The 17,538-nt window shown below is 43.9% G+C and overlaps 1 pseudogene; it reads left to right on the top strand.

Annotated features, from left to right (window-relative positions):
* The first annotated feature begins 15,547 nt into the window (after window positions 1-15,547).
* LOC109566881 (tubulin beta chain pseudogene) lies at window positions 15,548-17,227 on the top strand (annotated as a pseudogene).
* Window positions 17,228-17,538: the final 311 nt, after the last annotated feature.

Genomic DNA, 17,538 nt, shown 5'->3' with positions numbered 1-17,538 from the left:
CTATACTGTTCTCAACAATAAAAACCAATAAAGTTTATGGGTGGGCGGGCAGGGGTCAGGGGATGATCTGGTTCACTTAGACAGAAGATTGTCTAGCAGCAGGCTTCACATTTCACTTCCCAGTCCTCCCTGGGGAAGGCTGACCACCTGCGTGTCTATGTTCCCTGCCTCCTCTATAAGGTAAGATGGAACCGTAGGCCCCTGAGAGTACATGAGAAACTACCCTGCTGCTCACATTTGATCCTGTGGTTCAAGTCTCACTCCTAGGACATCCCTGGTGGTACTGTGGATAGGAGTGTGCCTGACTGTGCAGGGGACACAGCCTGACCCTTGGTGCAGAGGATTCCATATGCCCTGGAGCAGTTAAGCCCCTGGGCCACAACTACTGAGCCCAGCTCTAGAACCTGGAGAGCCGAACCACGAGAGCCCACCCACCCAGAGCCCCTTGCTCAGCAACAAGAGAAGCCACCGCAGTGAGAAGCCCCTGCTCCGAAACTAGAGAGAGTCCGCCTGCAGCAACCAAGACCCAGTGTAACCAAAAATACACAAACAATAAAAAACAATTCCTTGTGATTGGTACAAAAACTAATAATAGAAACTAAACAAAACAAAAAGCCCCGACTCACAGACTCCAGCTTTACACCATTTTCCCTGGACATTCTGGGCAAAAAGCCATGATGAAGATGCTCTGAGAAATCCAAGTCCTGCTCACTGTCGTTCAGCCCCACAAGCAGTCACCCAAGTAATAACTGGTCGGCATTTCCAGGATAATCACATTCCCTGAGCCGTACTTTTGAGCCATTCTCTACAAGCCTACCCTTTCAGATGCTATAACAAAGACTGTTCCGGAAGAGGACAACAGAGGATGAGATGGTTGGATGGCATCACTGACTCAATGAACATGAGTTTGAGCAAGCTCCAGGAGATAGCGAAGGACTGGGAACCCTGGCATGCTTGAGTCCATGGGATCGCAGAGCTGGACACAGCTTAACGACTGAACAACAGACACTATCGTAATGTGTGAAATAGATAGCAAGCGGGAAGAGCAGTAAGGCACTGAAGACTCAGTCGGTGCTCTGTGAAGACCTAAATGGGTGAGGTTGGGGGGTGGTGGGAGGGAGAGGATATATGTACACTTACAGCTGATTCACGTTATTGTATAGCAGAAACCAACACAACATTGTAAAGCAATTATCCTCCAATTTAAAAAAAAGAGAGAAGGAAATGGCAACCCACTCCAGTGTTCTTGCCTGGAGAATCCCAGGGACGGGGGAGCCTGGTGGGCTACAATCTATGGGGTTGCAGAGTCGGACATAACTAAGCAACTAACACACACACACACACACACGCAAAGCTCTCCAGCTTTGTCCCACTTACTGAATTAAAAGTAAAATCCAAATATTGATAATGAGGGTTGCTGTAATATATTATTTCCAGCAAATCCATTTTCCCCATCGTTTTCCTATTCACCTGCATTATTTGCATTAACTCTCACATTTCAAGAATTGGAAATCATACAGAGTGTTGGGAAAGGCACCAGCCAGGAGTCAGACCTTCTGCCATTGGATCTTGTTTTTGCTCTAAACAGTCATGTGACCTTAGCTGAATCACTAAAGCTGCAAATTCCTGATCTGAAAACCAAGACTGAATAAGTTCTCTCTAATATCAAGTGGCAAGGAAGCTAAAACAGGAGACTGGTAGGTGTAAGGCACGCCTTCTTGGCCTGGGGCAACACAAGGGCAAGCCTCTTTCGGTTGCCATGCCATTATTGCTCATGGCACAATGCAGATTAGAAAACATTTGGCTAAGCAAATAAAATAATTCACAAAGACTTCTCAGTTTATGACTATGTTCTAAACTTTTTTACTGTTTTGCTTTGGGTTTTTTTTTTTTTTTTTTGGCTGCATTGTGTGGCATTCAGGATCTTAATTCCCTAGCCTGTGCCCCTTGCATTGGAAACACAATCTTGACCATTGGAAGGCCAGGAAAGTTCTCTAACTTTTATAAATGCCTGGTTTTTCTTTTCCTGGGACAGTATAGCATAGTAAGGAAGCAGCTATCTAAATTTATAGAACCTAGCCCTTGAACTGCAAGGAGATCCAACCAGTCCATTCTAAAGGAGATCAGTCCTGAGTGTTCTTTGGAAGGACTCATGCTAAAGCTGAAACTCCAATACTTTGGCCACCTCATGCGAAGAGTTGACTCATTGGAAAAGACTCTGATGCTGGGAGGGATTGGGGGCAGGAGGAGAAGGGGACGACAGAGGATGAGATGGCCGGATGGCATCACCGACTCGATGGACATGAGTTTGGGTGAACTCTGGGAGTTGGTGATGGACAGGGAGGCCTGGGGTGCTGCAAGTCATGGGGTCGCAAAGAGTCGGACACGACTGAGCGACTGAACTGAACTGAACTGAACTGAGTGCAAAATGGAAATGTAGGGCCCCATGTTCAAGAATTATTTAAAAATTTAAGATGGCGACAGCAGAGCATTAAACTAAGTGTGCGGTGCTGTGTGACCACAGAGTACCACGCACAGAGAGCTGGTCCTGAGCTTAAGAGAACTGACTCTGGAGCTATATTGCTTGATTTCAAATTCCAGCCCCCCTGCTTTTTTAGCTGATGATTTTGTGCAAGTTACTTAACTACTCTCTGCCTCAGCTTCCTAATCTGCTAGACAATAATCAAAACACCCTCCTCATAAGGTTATTGTGAGGTAAAATGTTCTAAATTGGCACATGGGGCACTCAATAACTGGTAACAATGTTACCATTATTTCTATTTTTGTTCTGAGGCCTATGAGGTGGGGCTTCTCAGGTGGCTCAGTGGTTAGGAATCCATCAACCAATGCAGGAAATGCCGAATAGATCCCTGGTTGGAAAGATGCCCTGGAGGAGGATATGGCAACCCACTCCAGTATTCTTGCCTGGAAAATTCCATGGACACAGGAGCCTGGCGGGCTGCAGTCCAAAGAGTCACAGAGAGTCGGACACAACTCAAACAACTGAGCATGCGTGAACACCTATGCGATGGGTTTTACAATTGTTCACCTGGAGACTAGGGACCATAAGTGTTTGGCTTACTAATGTGTCCCCAGGACCCAGCCCAGGAGCTGGTGCTTTTTTTGTATTAAGCCACTGAAAATTTGTGGTTAGTTTGTCATGGCAATCCACTTACCTCAGTATAGTGTTGGTATGTGAAATTGTGGCAAAGCTAATTCATTCTCTAAACTAATATGCCATTCTCTTTCCAACATTTAAAACTCAAGGTAAAAGGTTATGGAAAAATGTATGTAAATCACTTGGGCAAGAAGACTCTATGGTGACAGGCTTAACCTTTCCGTGTACCCCGCCCTGGGAGATGGGAAGCGTGCATGTCCGCACAGTCCCCTGCTGTCCCTGGCACTGGGACTCTACATGCTTCAGTTTGCCTAAAAAAAGTGACTTCACCCAAGACTTCCCTGTTCACAGTAAACCTTCGCCCCCATTGGTTAAGTAAATACATGAATCCTCCTTTTACTTCCGAGAAAACTAAAGTTTGGAAAGGTTCAGTAGCCTGCCTGAGTTCACATACTGAGTCAACGCAGGATCTGTGTCTCAGGATTTGTAATCTTTGTACTCTATTATACGGCCTCCCAGACACATTCTCTCCCTTCCGTTGCTTCCTCCACAGGCCGAAAGCTTGCTGAACTGTAGCTAAAGTGTAATTCAGGGCTTGGAGATAAGGCCAGTTTCTAGCCTTCTCTTCTCCGCTTCCACCACATTCAGCTCCATCTGACTACTATCAGATGGAGAACTTAGATAACCACTTTGGAAGTGGTTTAAAAAAAAAAAAAAAGAAAGAACACCATGCATGGCTTGCTCTTGTTTGGAAACCTCGATTGTCAGAGTAATTCAATCTGACTGTTTGATAAAAGTATTGAATCATTTTAAATAGCCACTTTCCTGAAGATCCAAATCATAGTTTTGGAAAAAGCTGGCAGAATCCCAGTGGAATTTTCCACAGGGAAAAAAAATCTTTTTACCCTTTGCCTATAGAATGCATGTTCTGGAAACTTCTCTGACCCTATAATAGAGATGGCAACTCTCACAGCTTTGTCCATAAGGTTACAAATCTAGCATAATAATAGCTACTTCATATTTATAGAAGCTTGTGACACTTCTTACTAGTTTTTTTTTTTTTTTAATTTTTTTGGAGTATAGCTGCTTTACAATGTTGTGTGAGTTTCTGCTGTACAGCAAAGTGAATCAGCTGTATGTACACATACATCCCCTCTCTTCTGGATTTCCTTCCCATCTAGGTCACCACATAGCACTGAGTAGAGTTTCCTGTTGCTACCCTGCAGATCCTTACTAGTTATCTATTTTATACATAGTATCAATACTGTACATATGTCAATCCCAAACCCAATTTTTATAAGCAGAGAGACTATGGGAATATCTAGTTTCTTAATTTTACCAGTTTGATAAAGTTTGACAGTATGACAAAATCCTGTTGCTGGGTAAGACTGCTTTCCGTGGAAAACCTGACGTAGGTAGTCAGCAGCAAGCGATCGGTTCTGATGGGGCCCGTGGGCGTAGGATGGTTGTTGTGATAGCTTTTCTTAGGAAAGCAATGTTGACACAATCTACTTCCCATACCTAGGTGTACATGTCTTATATGATGAAGCAACAAGTAACTCACCAACTTCAGAATGCTCTGAAAATAGATTCAGAATATTACATTTTTGTTAACTGGCCACTTGAACAAGCACAAAATCATACCTGCTTAAAAACAGTAAATATAAGGTAAACTCTACCCTGAAATTTTCTTTTCTCTTAAAATATACTGAAAAGATTTTATGATTTATTTTCCATGGAAACATTGTGCATTTTATTGGTGGGACAAAAGTCACAACTGGTCATCAGTGATGTGTTCAGAGTTACTGTCAAATTAATTTTGACTGAACTGTGGAAAAGAACCGAATATTCTTTTTGTTTGTTTGTTTGATTCACAGTCCACAAGCCACACTGACCTATGAGGTATCATTAATCAGTTATAAGAATATATGACTCTTCTACATCAAAATTACAAACTTCTGCTTATCAAAGGACACAATCAACAGAGTCAAAGGGCAACCTATAGAATGAAGAAAATATTTGCAAATCATATATCTGATATGGGGTTAATATCCAGAGTATATTAAGGACTCCCATAGCTCAACAGAAAACAACTGATTAAAGAGCAGGCAAAGAACTTGCATGGACATTTCCCCAAAGAAGCTGCTGCTGCTGCTGCTAAGTCGCTTCAGTCGTGTCCAACTCTGTGCGACCTCATAGATGGCAGCCCACGAGGCTCCTCCGTCCCTGGGATTCTCCAGGCGAGAACACTGGAGTGGGTTGCCATTTCCTTCTCCAATGCATGAAAGTGAAAAGTGAAAGGGAAGTCGCTCAGTCGTGTCCGACTCTTAGCGACCCCAGGGACTGCAGCCCACCAGGCTCCTCTGTCCATGGGATTTTCCAGGCAAGAGTACTAGAGTGGGGTGCCATTGCCTTTTCCCCAAAGAAGCTACGATGCCAAAAGCTCAGCTTCTCTGTGCACTGGTGCTGAATTGAATCTTGGAGACAGAGTTTTGGATAAAGCAGAAAAGGATAGCTTTATATTGCTTTGCCAGGCAATCAGGCACACAGCAGGCTCCTGCCTTGAAAAGCTATGTGTCCCAACTTGGAGAAGATAGAAGTTTTATAGCAATGGTTCAAAGAGAGCGTAATCAGCTCATGGACATTCTTCTGATGGGTTGGTGGTGAGGTAAGTAGGAGTCAGCATCATCAACCTTCAGGTTCCACTTGTCTGGGGTCTACATACTTGAGGGATGCATACCATGGTTAATCTTTGTTAACTTCTCCCACCTGGAGGGGGTTTCAGTATCTGCAAAATAACTTAAAGGTGTTGTGTGTATCCGTGGATGAGGAAACAGGACCTTGCCCCAAGGCTGCTCTTGACTGTCTGTTTCAACCTGGTCTGGTGTGCCTTCCCTTCCCTGATTAACAACTGCTTGAATCTACCCATTGGAACTCGGGGAAGGTCATGGAGGATGAATGAAGGCTGTTTCCTACAAAGAAGTGGGGGACGCAGAAAGTCTCTGTGCCCAGGAGCCCCACAGAGCCCTGCCTGGTATCAACTACACAAATTACCAATAAACACATAAAAATGTGCTTAATATGACTAATCATTAAGGATATGCAAATCAAAACCATAACAAGATGCCACCTCTTACCCATTAGATGGCTACTGTGAAAAAAATAGAAAATGGCAAATGTTGTGTGGCTATGGAGATTTTGAAATCTTTGCTCTTTGTTGGTAGTAATGTAAAATGGTGCAACCACTGAGGAAAAGAGTGGTTTATCTTGAAGAGATAAAGCTAAGTGAAATGTTAGTCCAAAGGAACAAATGATTCTATTTATAGAGAGATACCTACGTAGAGCTGGGACTGGGGAAGAAGGAATGGGAGAGTGATCGATTAACAAGGACAGAGTTTCAGTTTTGCAAAATCAAAGTGTTCTGGAGATGGATGGTGGTGATGGAACGACAAAGTAAATGTATTTATTGCCTCTGAATTGTACACTAAAAAATGGCTAAAAATGGCAAATTTTATGTTGTGTGTATTTTAACACAATTTGCAAAATAAAACAATAAATGATTTTTATTAAAGCAGTTGATATGTGTTCGTTGGAGAAGACTCTTGAGAGTCCCTTGGACTGCAAGGAGATCCAACCAGTCCATTCTGAAGGACATCAGCCCTGAGATTTCTTTGGAAGGAATGATGCTAAAGCTGAAACTCCAGTACTTTGGCCACCGCATACGAAGAGTTGACTCATTGGAAAAGACTGTGATGCTGGGAGGGATTGGGGGCAGGAGGAGAAGGGGACGACAGAGGATGAGATGGCTGGATGGCATCACTGACTCGATGGATGTGAGTCTGAGTGAACTCCGGGAGTTGGTGAGGGACAGGGAGGCCTGGTGTGCTGCAATTCAGGGGGTCACAAAGAGTCGGACACGACTGAGCGACTGATCTGATCTGATCTATATGTTCGTTGCAATTAACTCCATATCCAATTAACCTAAATTCTTTTGAAAATAAACCTATTTTTTTCTTTTGCATTTGTGACCTTGGATTGAAACTCTCAATTCTATTTTAAAACAATCCACAAGAGAATTACCATCTGAGCCACCAGGGAAGAACAACACACAGGAGAATTAATTAAATGTGATATGACTCAGCAACGGTAGACACAGCTGATCACCCCCTCCTAAAAAAACTCTCCACTCTCAACTTCCAAGGAATGACACTCTACTGGTTATCCTTCTGCCTTACTGATGACTATTATTCCGTCTCTGCTGGTGTCCCTTCTCTACTTGATCAGTAGAATTTCTAGCTCATTTTGTATCCTGGATTCCTGTTCCTCTCTGTAGGCACTCCCTCCTTAGGTGATCACATCCATTCCATGGCTTTAGATCCCACTGAGATATCCTGAAAGAGCAGTGATACGGCTGCAATATGCAGGTAGGAGGAGACTGGAGGGTGTTATCGGGATAGCAAGCCAGGTACATGCCACAGCTAAGCTCACTTATGCTGGAGAGTTTATGGTGATGGAGAATCCATGGTCAATGGAAACTGTTTCCTCTGATACCTTTGTGTGTGTGTGTGTGTGTGCTCAGTCGTGTCCGACTCTTTGCAACCCCACGAACTGTAGCCCACCAGGCTCCTCTGTCCATGGAATTATCCAGCCAAAATACTAGAGTGGGTTGCCATTTCCTTCTCCAGGGAATCTTCCTGAACCAGGGATTGAACCAGGGTCTCCTGCATTGGCAGGGAGATTCTTTACCACTGGGCAACCTGGGAAGCCTGCTCAGACCAACTTCTTTCTAGCTGCTACATAATTATTTTACAAAACAAAAAATCAGCAAACAAGATTCACTGTTTTCAGACTATGTTATGTTTTCCCTTTTCCTCCCTCCCTTCTGTCTTTGTTTCTTAACATCAACAGCTGATCACTGTTTCCCTCACATTAATTTTTCTAAGGCCATATACCTCCTACTATTTCTCAAAGCAGTCTGGATTAAACCTGTCTTCTGAGCTCCACTCGTGTACGGAGGCCCAAAGGAAGCCTTGGTAACTTGATGTCATGGAATGCTGGTGTCATCACTTGGGAACCTGACTCCCCCAGCACCATCAAGCCTCTCCCTCCTCATTCCTACCCCGTTGTTTAACAGAAGCCAGGGAAGCACCCTTAAGCCTTGTTTTCAATCCCTCGTTCCATCTCCCACAATAGAAAACACTTTGCTGATAAATGAATGAAATGAACCAATGAATGATTTACTGCAAAGGAACACATTTTGTAGTTGGGCTTAATAGGGAAATATATGATTGACATTTTGCACTGGTTAATTGATTCATGTAAATAATCAACCTTAACAATCTACTGTGAACATAGAACCAATAGAATAAATAAATACAGTTTACACTCTAATAAAACATGCTAGCTAAGTAAAATAAGACAGTATGTAAGAAATTCATTGAAAATGAATTGGCCTAAACTTCACTCAAGGCTGTGGAATTCAGGAGAAACAGTTGAACTCCAAGGCAAGAAGGAAATTTTATGAAGGAGATAGCGGTAGATACAGCTGCCTATAAAGAGGCCACTTGCTGGATGGCTTTACTGGTGTGATGAGAGTTTTATATATGTCCCAGTCTTAGCAGGGAGACATTGGAATTTATTGCTCATGCAAGTGACTTGACATTTTAGAGTGAGTTCATAGGCAATCTGACACAAGTTCATGAAGAATATCCACAATAATAGTTTTATATTTTTAGATATTTTAGGTTCTTTTCCAGCTTGAAATTCAATAATTTTGTGGCTCTCTCACACTGAAAAAAATCAATTAATATTTGTGCAATGTCCACTCCCACTCCCCAACTTTAACGTTTCTTAAAGTTGCTACAAAGATAGGCTTTTCGTTTTGGACTGATAAAGGTGGAAGAATGCTTTGTGTCTAGACCCCTGGGTGGAAACACAAAGCTGGGAGAGGGTATGAGAGAAGCCGACTCACGTACCCTACAAAACAGTGGAGAGCAGACAGGAGGCAGGGCTGACAGGAGCTTCTAGCGTATCACTGAAACCACCAAGAGGCAGCTGGAGCAGTGAGACATGGGGCTTGTTTCTGAACACATGCCAGACACACTTAGAGACTCAGCTCCTACAGGTGGGGTCTGGAGAGGCACCAAATGCATATATTAATGTCCATATTCACTTCAGTTCAGTTCAGTCTCTCAGTCATGTCTGACTCTTTGCGACCCCATGAATTGCAGCATGCCAGGCCTCCCTGTCCATCACCAACTCCCGGAGTTCACCGAAACTCAAGTCCATCGAGTCAGTGATGCCATCCAGCCATCTCATCCTCTGTCGTCCCCTTTTCCTCCTGCCCCCAATACCTCCCAGCGTTAGAGTCTTTTCCAGTGAGTCAACTCTTTGCATGAGGTGGCCAAAGTACTGGAGTTTCAGCTTTAGCATAATTCCTTCCAAAGAACACCCAGGACTGATCTCCTTCAGAATGGACTGGTTGGATCTCCTTGCAGTCCAAGGGACTCCCAAGAGTCTTCTCCAACACCACAGTTCAAAAGCATCAATTCTTCGGCACTCAGCTTTCTTCACCGTCCAACTCTCACATCCATACATGACCACTGGAAAAACCATAGCCTTGACTAGACAGACCTTTGTTGGCAAAGTAATGTCTCTGCTTTTGAATATGCTCTCTAGGTTGGTCATAACTTTCCTTCCAAGGAGTAAGCATCTTTTAATTTCATGGCTGCAGTCACCATCTGCAGTGATTTTGGAACCCCAAAAAATAAAGTCTGACACTGTTTCCACTGTTTCTCCATCTATTTCCCATGAAGTGATGGGACCAGATGCCATGACCTTCGATTTCTGAATGTTGAGCTTTAAGCCAACTTTTTCACTCTCCTCTTTCACTTTGATCAAGAGGCTTTTTAGTTCCTCTTCACTTTCTGCCATAAGGGTGGTGTCATCTGCATATCTGAGGTTATTGAGATTTCTCCCAGCAATCTTGATTCCAACTTGTGCTTCCTCTAGCCCAGCGTTTCTCATGATGTACTCTGCATATAAGTTAAATAAGCAGACTGACAATATACAGCCTTGACGTACTCCTTTTCCTATTTGGAACCAATCTGTTGTTCCATGTCCAGTTCTAACTGTTGCTTCCTGACCTGCATACAGGTTTCTCAAGAGGCAGGTCAGGTGGTCTGGTATTCCCATCTCTTGAAGAATTTTCCACAGTTTCTTGTGATCCACACAGTCAAAGGCTTTGGCATAGTCAATAAAGCAGAAATAGATGTTTTTCTGGAACTCTCTTGCTTTTTTGATGATCAAGCGGATGTTGGCAATTTGATCTCTGGTTCCTCTGCCTTTTCTAAAACCAGCCTGATGGTCTTAGCAGCAGATAAATATACAATACCTTGCACCATTTTCTGAGCAGTGGGGAGAAGTGTTGGATTAGTTGAACTACAATTCCAAAGTAAGGTTGAGAGAATATACTTGTAGCCCGAGTGTAACATGTGACACCAGGTTATTATCAGTCTCAGTAACAAGAAGAATGGATTTACAGTTGACAAGATGAGAAAGAGAAGGGCAAGCTGGAGGGAGGTGGGATAAGGGATTTTTTTTAAAAACATATTAAATCTGAGGTGCCTGCTAGATGGCTAAGCAGAAATGGAGAGTGAGGTGTTGGATAAAGGAGACCAAAGTTCAAAAGAAAGACTCACGCTACAGTATAATTCTGGGAAGAATCAGTTTGTCAAGGGTGTTTAAAGCCTTGGAACAAGGAGAGATCCTCCAAGCAAGGAGAGATAGTGGAGAATAGCTGGACACTTGCTGGACTTGTAGGCAACATGCGATTCAGTTCAGTTCAGTTCAGTCGCTCAGTCGTGTCTGACTCTTTGCGACCCTATGAACTGCAGAACGCCAGGCCTCCCTGTCCATCACCAACTCCTGGAGGCCACCCAAACCCATGTTCACTGAGTCAGTCATGCCACCAACCATCTCATCCTCTGTCATTCCCTTCTCCTCCTGCCCTCAATTCTTCCCAGCATCTTTTCAAATGAGTCAGCTCTTCACATCAGGTGGCCAAAGTATTGGAGCTTCAGCTTCAACATCAGTCCTTCCAATGAACACCCAGGACTGACTTCCTTTAGGATGGACTGGTTGGATCTCCTTGCAGTCCAAGGGACTCTCAAGAGTCTTCTCCAACACCACAGTTCAAAAGCATCAATTCTTCGGTGCTCAGCTTTCTTTATAGTCCAACTCTTAGATCCATACATGACTACTGGAAAAACCATAGCCTTGACTAGACAGACTTTTGTTGGCAAGGTAATGTCTCTGCTTTTGAATATGCTCTCTAGGTTGGTCATAACTTTCTTTCCAAGAAGTTAGAGTCTTTTAATTTCATGGCTGCAGTCACCATCTGCAGTGATTTTGGAGCCCCAGAAAATAAAGTCTGACACTGTTTCCACTGTTTCTCCATCTATTTCCCATGAAGTGATGGGACCAGATGCCATGATCTTCGTTTTCTGAATGTTGAGCTTTAAGCCAACTTTTTCACTCTCCTCTTTCACTTTGATCAAGAGGCTTTTTAGTTCCTCTTCACTTTCTGCCATAAGTGTGGTGTCATCTGCATATCTGAGGTTATTGATATTTCTCCTGGCAATCTTGATTCCAACTTGTGTTCCTCCAGTCCAGCGTTTCTCATGATGTACTCTGCATATAAGTTAAATAAGCAGAGTGACAATATACAGCAATGACGTTCTCCTTTTCCTATTTGGGCCCAGTCTGTTGTTCCATGTCCAGTTCTAACTGTTGCTTCCTGACCTGCATACAGGTTTCTCAAGAGGCAGGTCAGGTGGTCTGAGATTCCCATGTCTTTCAGAATTTTCCACAGTTTATTGTGATCCACACAGTCAAAGGCTTTGGCATAGTCAATAAAGCAGAAATAGATGTTTTTCTGGAATTCTCTTGCTTTTTCGATGATCAAGCGGATGTTGGCAATTTGATCTCTGGTTCCTCTGCCTTTTCGAAAACTGGCTTGAACATCTGGAAGTTCATGGTTCATGTATTGCTGAAGCCTGGCTTGCAGAATTTTGAGCATCACTTTACTAGCGTGTGAGATGAGTGCAATTTTGAGGTAGTTTGAGCATACTTTGGCATTGCCTTTCTTTGGGATTGGAATGAAAACTGACCTTTTCCAGTCCTGTGGCCACTGCTGAGTTTTCCAAATTTGCTGGCATATTGAGTGCAGCACTTTCACAGCATCATCTTTCAGGATTTGGAATGGCTCAACTGGAATTCCATCACCTCCACTAGTTTTGTTCATAGTGATGCTTTCTAAGGCCCACTTGACTTCACATTCCTGTTTGTCTGGCTCTAGGTGAGTGATCACACCATCGTGATCATCTGGTTTGTGAAGATCTTTTTTTATAGTTCTTCTGTGTATTCTTGCCACCTCTTCTTAATATCTTCTGTTTCTGTTAGGTCCATGCCATTTCTTTCCTTTATTGAGCCCATCTTTGCATGAAATATTCCCTTGGTATCTCTAATTTTCTTGAAGAGATCTCTAGTCTTTCCCATTCTATTGTTTTCCTCTATTTGTTTGCACTGATCACTGAAGAAGGCTTTCTTATCTCTCCTTGCTATTCTTTGGAACTCTGCATTCAAATGGGTATATCTTTCCTTTTCTCCTTTGCTTTTCGCTTCTCTTCTTTTCACGGCTATTTGTAAGGCCTTCTCTGACAGACATTTTGCTTTTTTGCATTTCTTTTTCTTGGGGATGGTCTTGATTCCTGTCTCCTGTACAATGTCACGAACCTCCGTCCATAGTTCATCAGGCACTCTGTCTATCAGATCTAGTTCCTTAAATATATTTCTCACTTCCACTGTATAGTCATAAGGGATTTGATTTAGGTCATACCTAAATGGTATAGTAGTTTTCTCCACTTTTCAATTTCAATCTGAATTTAGCAATAAGGAGTTCATGATCTGAACCACAGTCAGCTCCCGGTCTTGTTTTAACTGACTGTATAGAGCTTCTTCATCTTTGGCTGCAAAGAATATAATCAATCTGATTTTGGTGTCGACCATCTGGTGATGTCCATGTGTAGAGTCTTCTCTTGTGTTGTTGGAAGAAGGTGTTTGCTATGACCAGTGCGTTCTCTTGGCAGAACTCTATTAGCCTTTGCCCTGCTTCATTCTTGTCTAACTCAGTGCAACTAAGCCATGCCTTGTGGGGCCACCCAAGACAGATGAGTCATGTGGAGGGGTAAAACAGAATGTGGTTCACTGGAGAAGGGAATGGCAAACCACTTCAGTATTCTTGCCTTGAGAACCCCATGAACAGTATGAAAAGGCAAAAAGATAGGATACTGAAAGATGAACACCCCAGGTTGGTAGGTGCCCAATATGCTATTGGAGATCAGTGGAGAAGTAACTGCAGAAAGAATGAAGGGATGGAGCCAAAGCAAAAACAATACCCAGCTGTGGATGTGACTGGTGATAGAAGCAAGGTCCGATGCTGTAAAGAGCAATATTGCATAGGAACCTGGAATGTTAGTTCCATGAATTAAGGCAAATTGGAAGTGGTCAAACAGGTGATGACAAGAGTGAACATCGACATTCTAGGAATCAGCAAACTCAGATGGACTGGAATGGGTGAATTTAACTCAGATGATCATTGTATCTACTACTTTGCGCAAGAATCCCTTAGAAGAAATGGAGTAGCCATCATAGTCACCAAAAGAGTCCAAAATGCAGTACTTGGATGCAATCTCAAAAATGACAGAATGATCTCTGTTCGTTTCCAAGGCAAACCATTCAATATCAGGGGAATCCAAGTCTATGCCCCAACCAGTAACACTGAAGAGGCTGAAGTTGAACAGTTCTATGAAGACCTACAAGACCTTTAGAACTAACACCCAAAAAAGATGTCCTTTTCATTATAGAGGACTGGAATGCAAAAGTAGGAAGTCAAGAAACATTCTATTACAGTCACAAATTTATGCTCCAACCAGAGCAGAAATATACTTGTAAGTATTGTAAATTTTGCAATTATTTGCTACTCTTGCAAATATACCAAGAATCATGTAGTTGAATTTGTTCCAAAACCTAGTATGCCAGTTGATTTATCTCTGTAATATTTAAGTGAGCTTTAGAAAAACTAATTAATACTCATCTAATATAAGAACTATTTCTTTGAAAACAAATTTGAACTTTAGTATACTTAAGAATTAATTTTAAAAATTAATTTTTAATTTTTGAAAAATCTAGGACTATGTTCAATTCAATTCAGTCGCTCAGTTCAGTTTAGTTCAGTTCAGTCGCTCAGTCGTGTCCGACTCTTTGCAACCCCATGAATCTCACCAGGCAAGGCCTCCCTGTCCATCACCAACTCCCAGAGTTCACCCAAACTCACGTCCATCAAGTCGGTGATGCCATCCAGCCATCTCATCTTCTGTCGGCCCCTTCTCCTCCTGACCCCAATCCCTCCCAGCATCAGAGCCTTTTCCAGTGAGTCAACTCTTCGCAAGAGGTGGCCAAAGTATTGGAGTTTCAGCTTTAGCATCTTTCCTTCCAAAGAACACCCAGGACTGAGCTCCTTCAGAATGGACTGGTTGGATCTCCTTGCAGTCCAAGGGACTCTCAAGAGTCTTCTCCAACACCACAGTTCAAAAACATCAATTCTTCAGTGCTCAGCTTTCTTCCCAGTCTGACTTTCACATCCCTACATGACCACTGGACAATGTTAATGCCATTTAAAAATCCAATGTCTTATAGAGGACAGACTAGTGGACATGGCGGGCAGTGGGGAGGGGAGGGTGAGATGTACAGAGAGAGTAACAGGGAAACTTACATTACCATATGTAAAATAGGTAGCCCGTGGGAATTTGCCGTATGACTCAGGGAACTCAAACAGGGGTGCTGTATCAACCTAGAGGGGTGGGATTGGGAGGGAGATAGAGGGAGTTTCAAGAGGGAGGGGACATATATATACCTATGGCTGAATCATGTTGATGTCTGACAGAAAACAACAAAATTCTGTAAAGCAATTATCCTTCAGTTAAAAATTAAAATATTTTTTAAAAAAAAATCCAGTGTCTTACAGATGAATGAATAAAGAAGATGTGGTACGTATATATGATGGAATATTACTAAGCCATTAAAAAGAATGAAATAATCTCATTTGCAGCAACATGGATGAACCTAGAGACTGTCATGCGAAATGAAGAAAGTCAGATCAAGGAGAAGAAATACTGTATGACATCCCTTATATGAGGAATCTAAAAAGAAATGATACAAATGAACTTATTTACAGAACAGAAACAGACTCACAGACTTAGAGAATGAACTTTGGGTTGCAGGCAGGGGCGAGAATGGAGGGAAGAGATAGTTGGGGAGTTTGGGATGGATATGTACACTCTGCTATATTTAAAATGGATAACCCTCCCTCTCAGAACCTTCCTGCCGCCACGTTCGGACCTCGCTGCTTCAGCCTCCGGGTCCTGTTCCATCTTTCCACCCTGCAACTAGCAGCAGAGAAAAACTAATTCCATATTATTTTTTTGCCCCGTACACACCTTGAGGCGAGCAAAAAGATTAGAATAAATTTTAACAATGAGGGAAATCGTGCACATCCAGGCCGGTCAGTGTGGCAATCAGATCGGTGCCAAGTTCTGGGAGGTGATCAGTGATGAACATGGCATCGACGCCACCGGCACCTATCATGGGGACAGCGACCTACAACTGGACCGCATCTCCGTGTACTACAATGAAGCCACAGGTGGCAAATATGTCCCTCGTGCTATCTTGGTGGATCTAGAACCCGGAACCATGGATTCTGTTCACTCAGGTCCTTTTGGTCAGATCTTCAGATCAGACAACATTGTTTTTTGGTCAGTCCGGGGCAGACAACAACTGGGCCAAGGGCCACTATAGAGAGGGAGCCGAGCTGGTTGACTCGGTCCTGGATGTGGTTCGGAAGGAGGCCAAGAGCTGTGACTGCCTGCAGGGCTTCCAGCTGACCCACTCGCTGGGTGGGGGCACTGACTCCGGAATGGGCACCTTGCTCATCAGCAAGATCCGTGAAGAGTATCCTGACCACATCATGAACACCTTCAGCGTGGTGCCCTCACCCAAAGTTTCCGACACTGTGGTTGAGCCCTACAACGCCACCCTCTCTGTCCATCAGCTGGTGGAGAACACTGATGAAACCTATTGCATTGACAACGAGGCCCTTTACGCCATATGTTTCCGCACCCTCAAGCTGACCACACCAACCTATGGAGACCTGAACCAGCTCGTCTCGGCCACCATGAGTGGAGTCACCACTTGCCTCCGCTTCCCTGGCCAGCTCAATGCTGACCTCCACAAGCTGGCCGTCAACATGGTGCCCTTCCCACACCTCCACTTCTTCGTGCCTGGCTTTGCCCCTCTAACCAGCTGTGGCAGCCAGCAGTATTGGGCCCTCACTGTCCCTGAGCTCACCCAGCAGGTCTTCGATGCCAAGAACATGATGGCTGCCTGTGACCCCCGCCATGGCCGGTACCTCACCGTGGCTGCTGTGTTCCGTGGGCAGATGTCCATGAAGGAGGTAGATGAGCAGATGCTCAACGTGCAGAATAAGAACAGCAGCTACTTCGTGGAATGGATCCCCAACAATGTCAAGACAGCTGTTTGCGACATCCCACCCCATGGTCTGAAGATGGCAGTCACCTTCATTGGCAACAGCACGGCCATCCAGGAGCTGTTCAAGCGCATCTCGGAGCAGTTCATGGCCATGTTCCGCCGGAAGGCCTTCCTCCACTGGTACACAGGTGAGGGCATGGACGAGACGGAGTTCACCGAGGCTGAGAGCAACATGAACGACCTCGTCTCCGAGTACCAGCAGTACCAGGATGCCACTGCAGAAGAGGAAGAGGATTTCGGTGAGGAGGCCGAAGAGGAGGCCTAAGGCCAAGTCCCTATCACCTTAGGCTTCTTAATCCCCTCAGCCTTCTTCCTCAACGACCCCTTTCCTCTCCCTCAGAATTTGCATTTTCTGCATCTATCTTGTTTTTCTTTTTTGGGGGGGATTCTAGAACAGTGCCTGGCACATAAGAGGCGCTCAATAAATATTTGTTGTTTGTTGAATGTCTCTTCTCTCTTTCCACTTTTGGGGAGCCTAGATTTTCTGCATTCTGGGTAACCCTGTCATTTTCCTTCTGGTGCCCACTCCTCCCATCTGTCCAGTTAACATTTCCCTCTCTGTTTTCGAGATAGCTCTCCAAGAGGCTGGGTTTCCTCAAATCTCATTTAGAACCGTGTGCTGAAAACCTGGATTGGACTGCCATCCTAGGCCGGTGTGCTGGCCCAGGGGAAGGAAACTGAGCGAGTAGAAGTCCCTACCAGAAAGGGTTGGGTTTGGAGAGGGGCATCCAGGGTACTGAAGTCCTAGGTGCCAG

The sequence above is a fragment of the Bos indicus genome, chromosome 28 (genome assembly GCF_029378745.1).
Source record: "Bos indicus isolate NIAB-ARS_2022 breed Sahiwal x Tharparkar chromosome 28, NIAB-ARS_B.indTharparkar_mat_pri_1.0, whole genome shotgun sequence".
Taxonomy (NCBI): domain Eukaryota; kingdom Metazoa; phylum Chordata; class Mammalia; order Artiodactyla; family Bovidae; genus Bos; species Bos indicus.
This window is presented reverse-complemented; position numbering and strand designations above follow the sequence as displayed.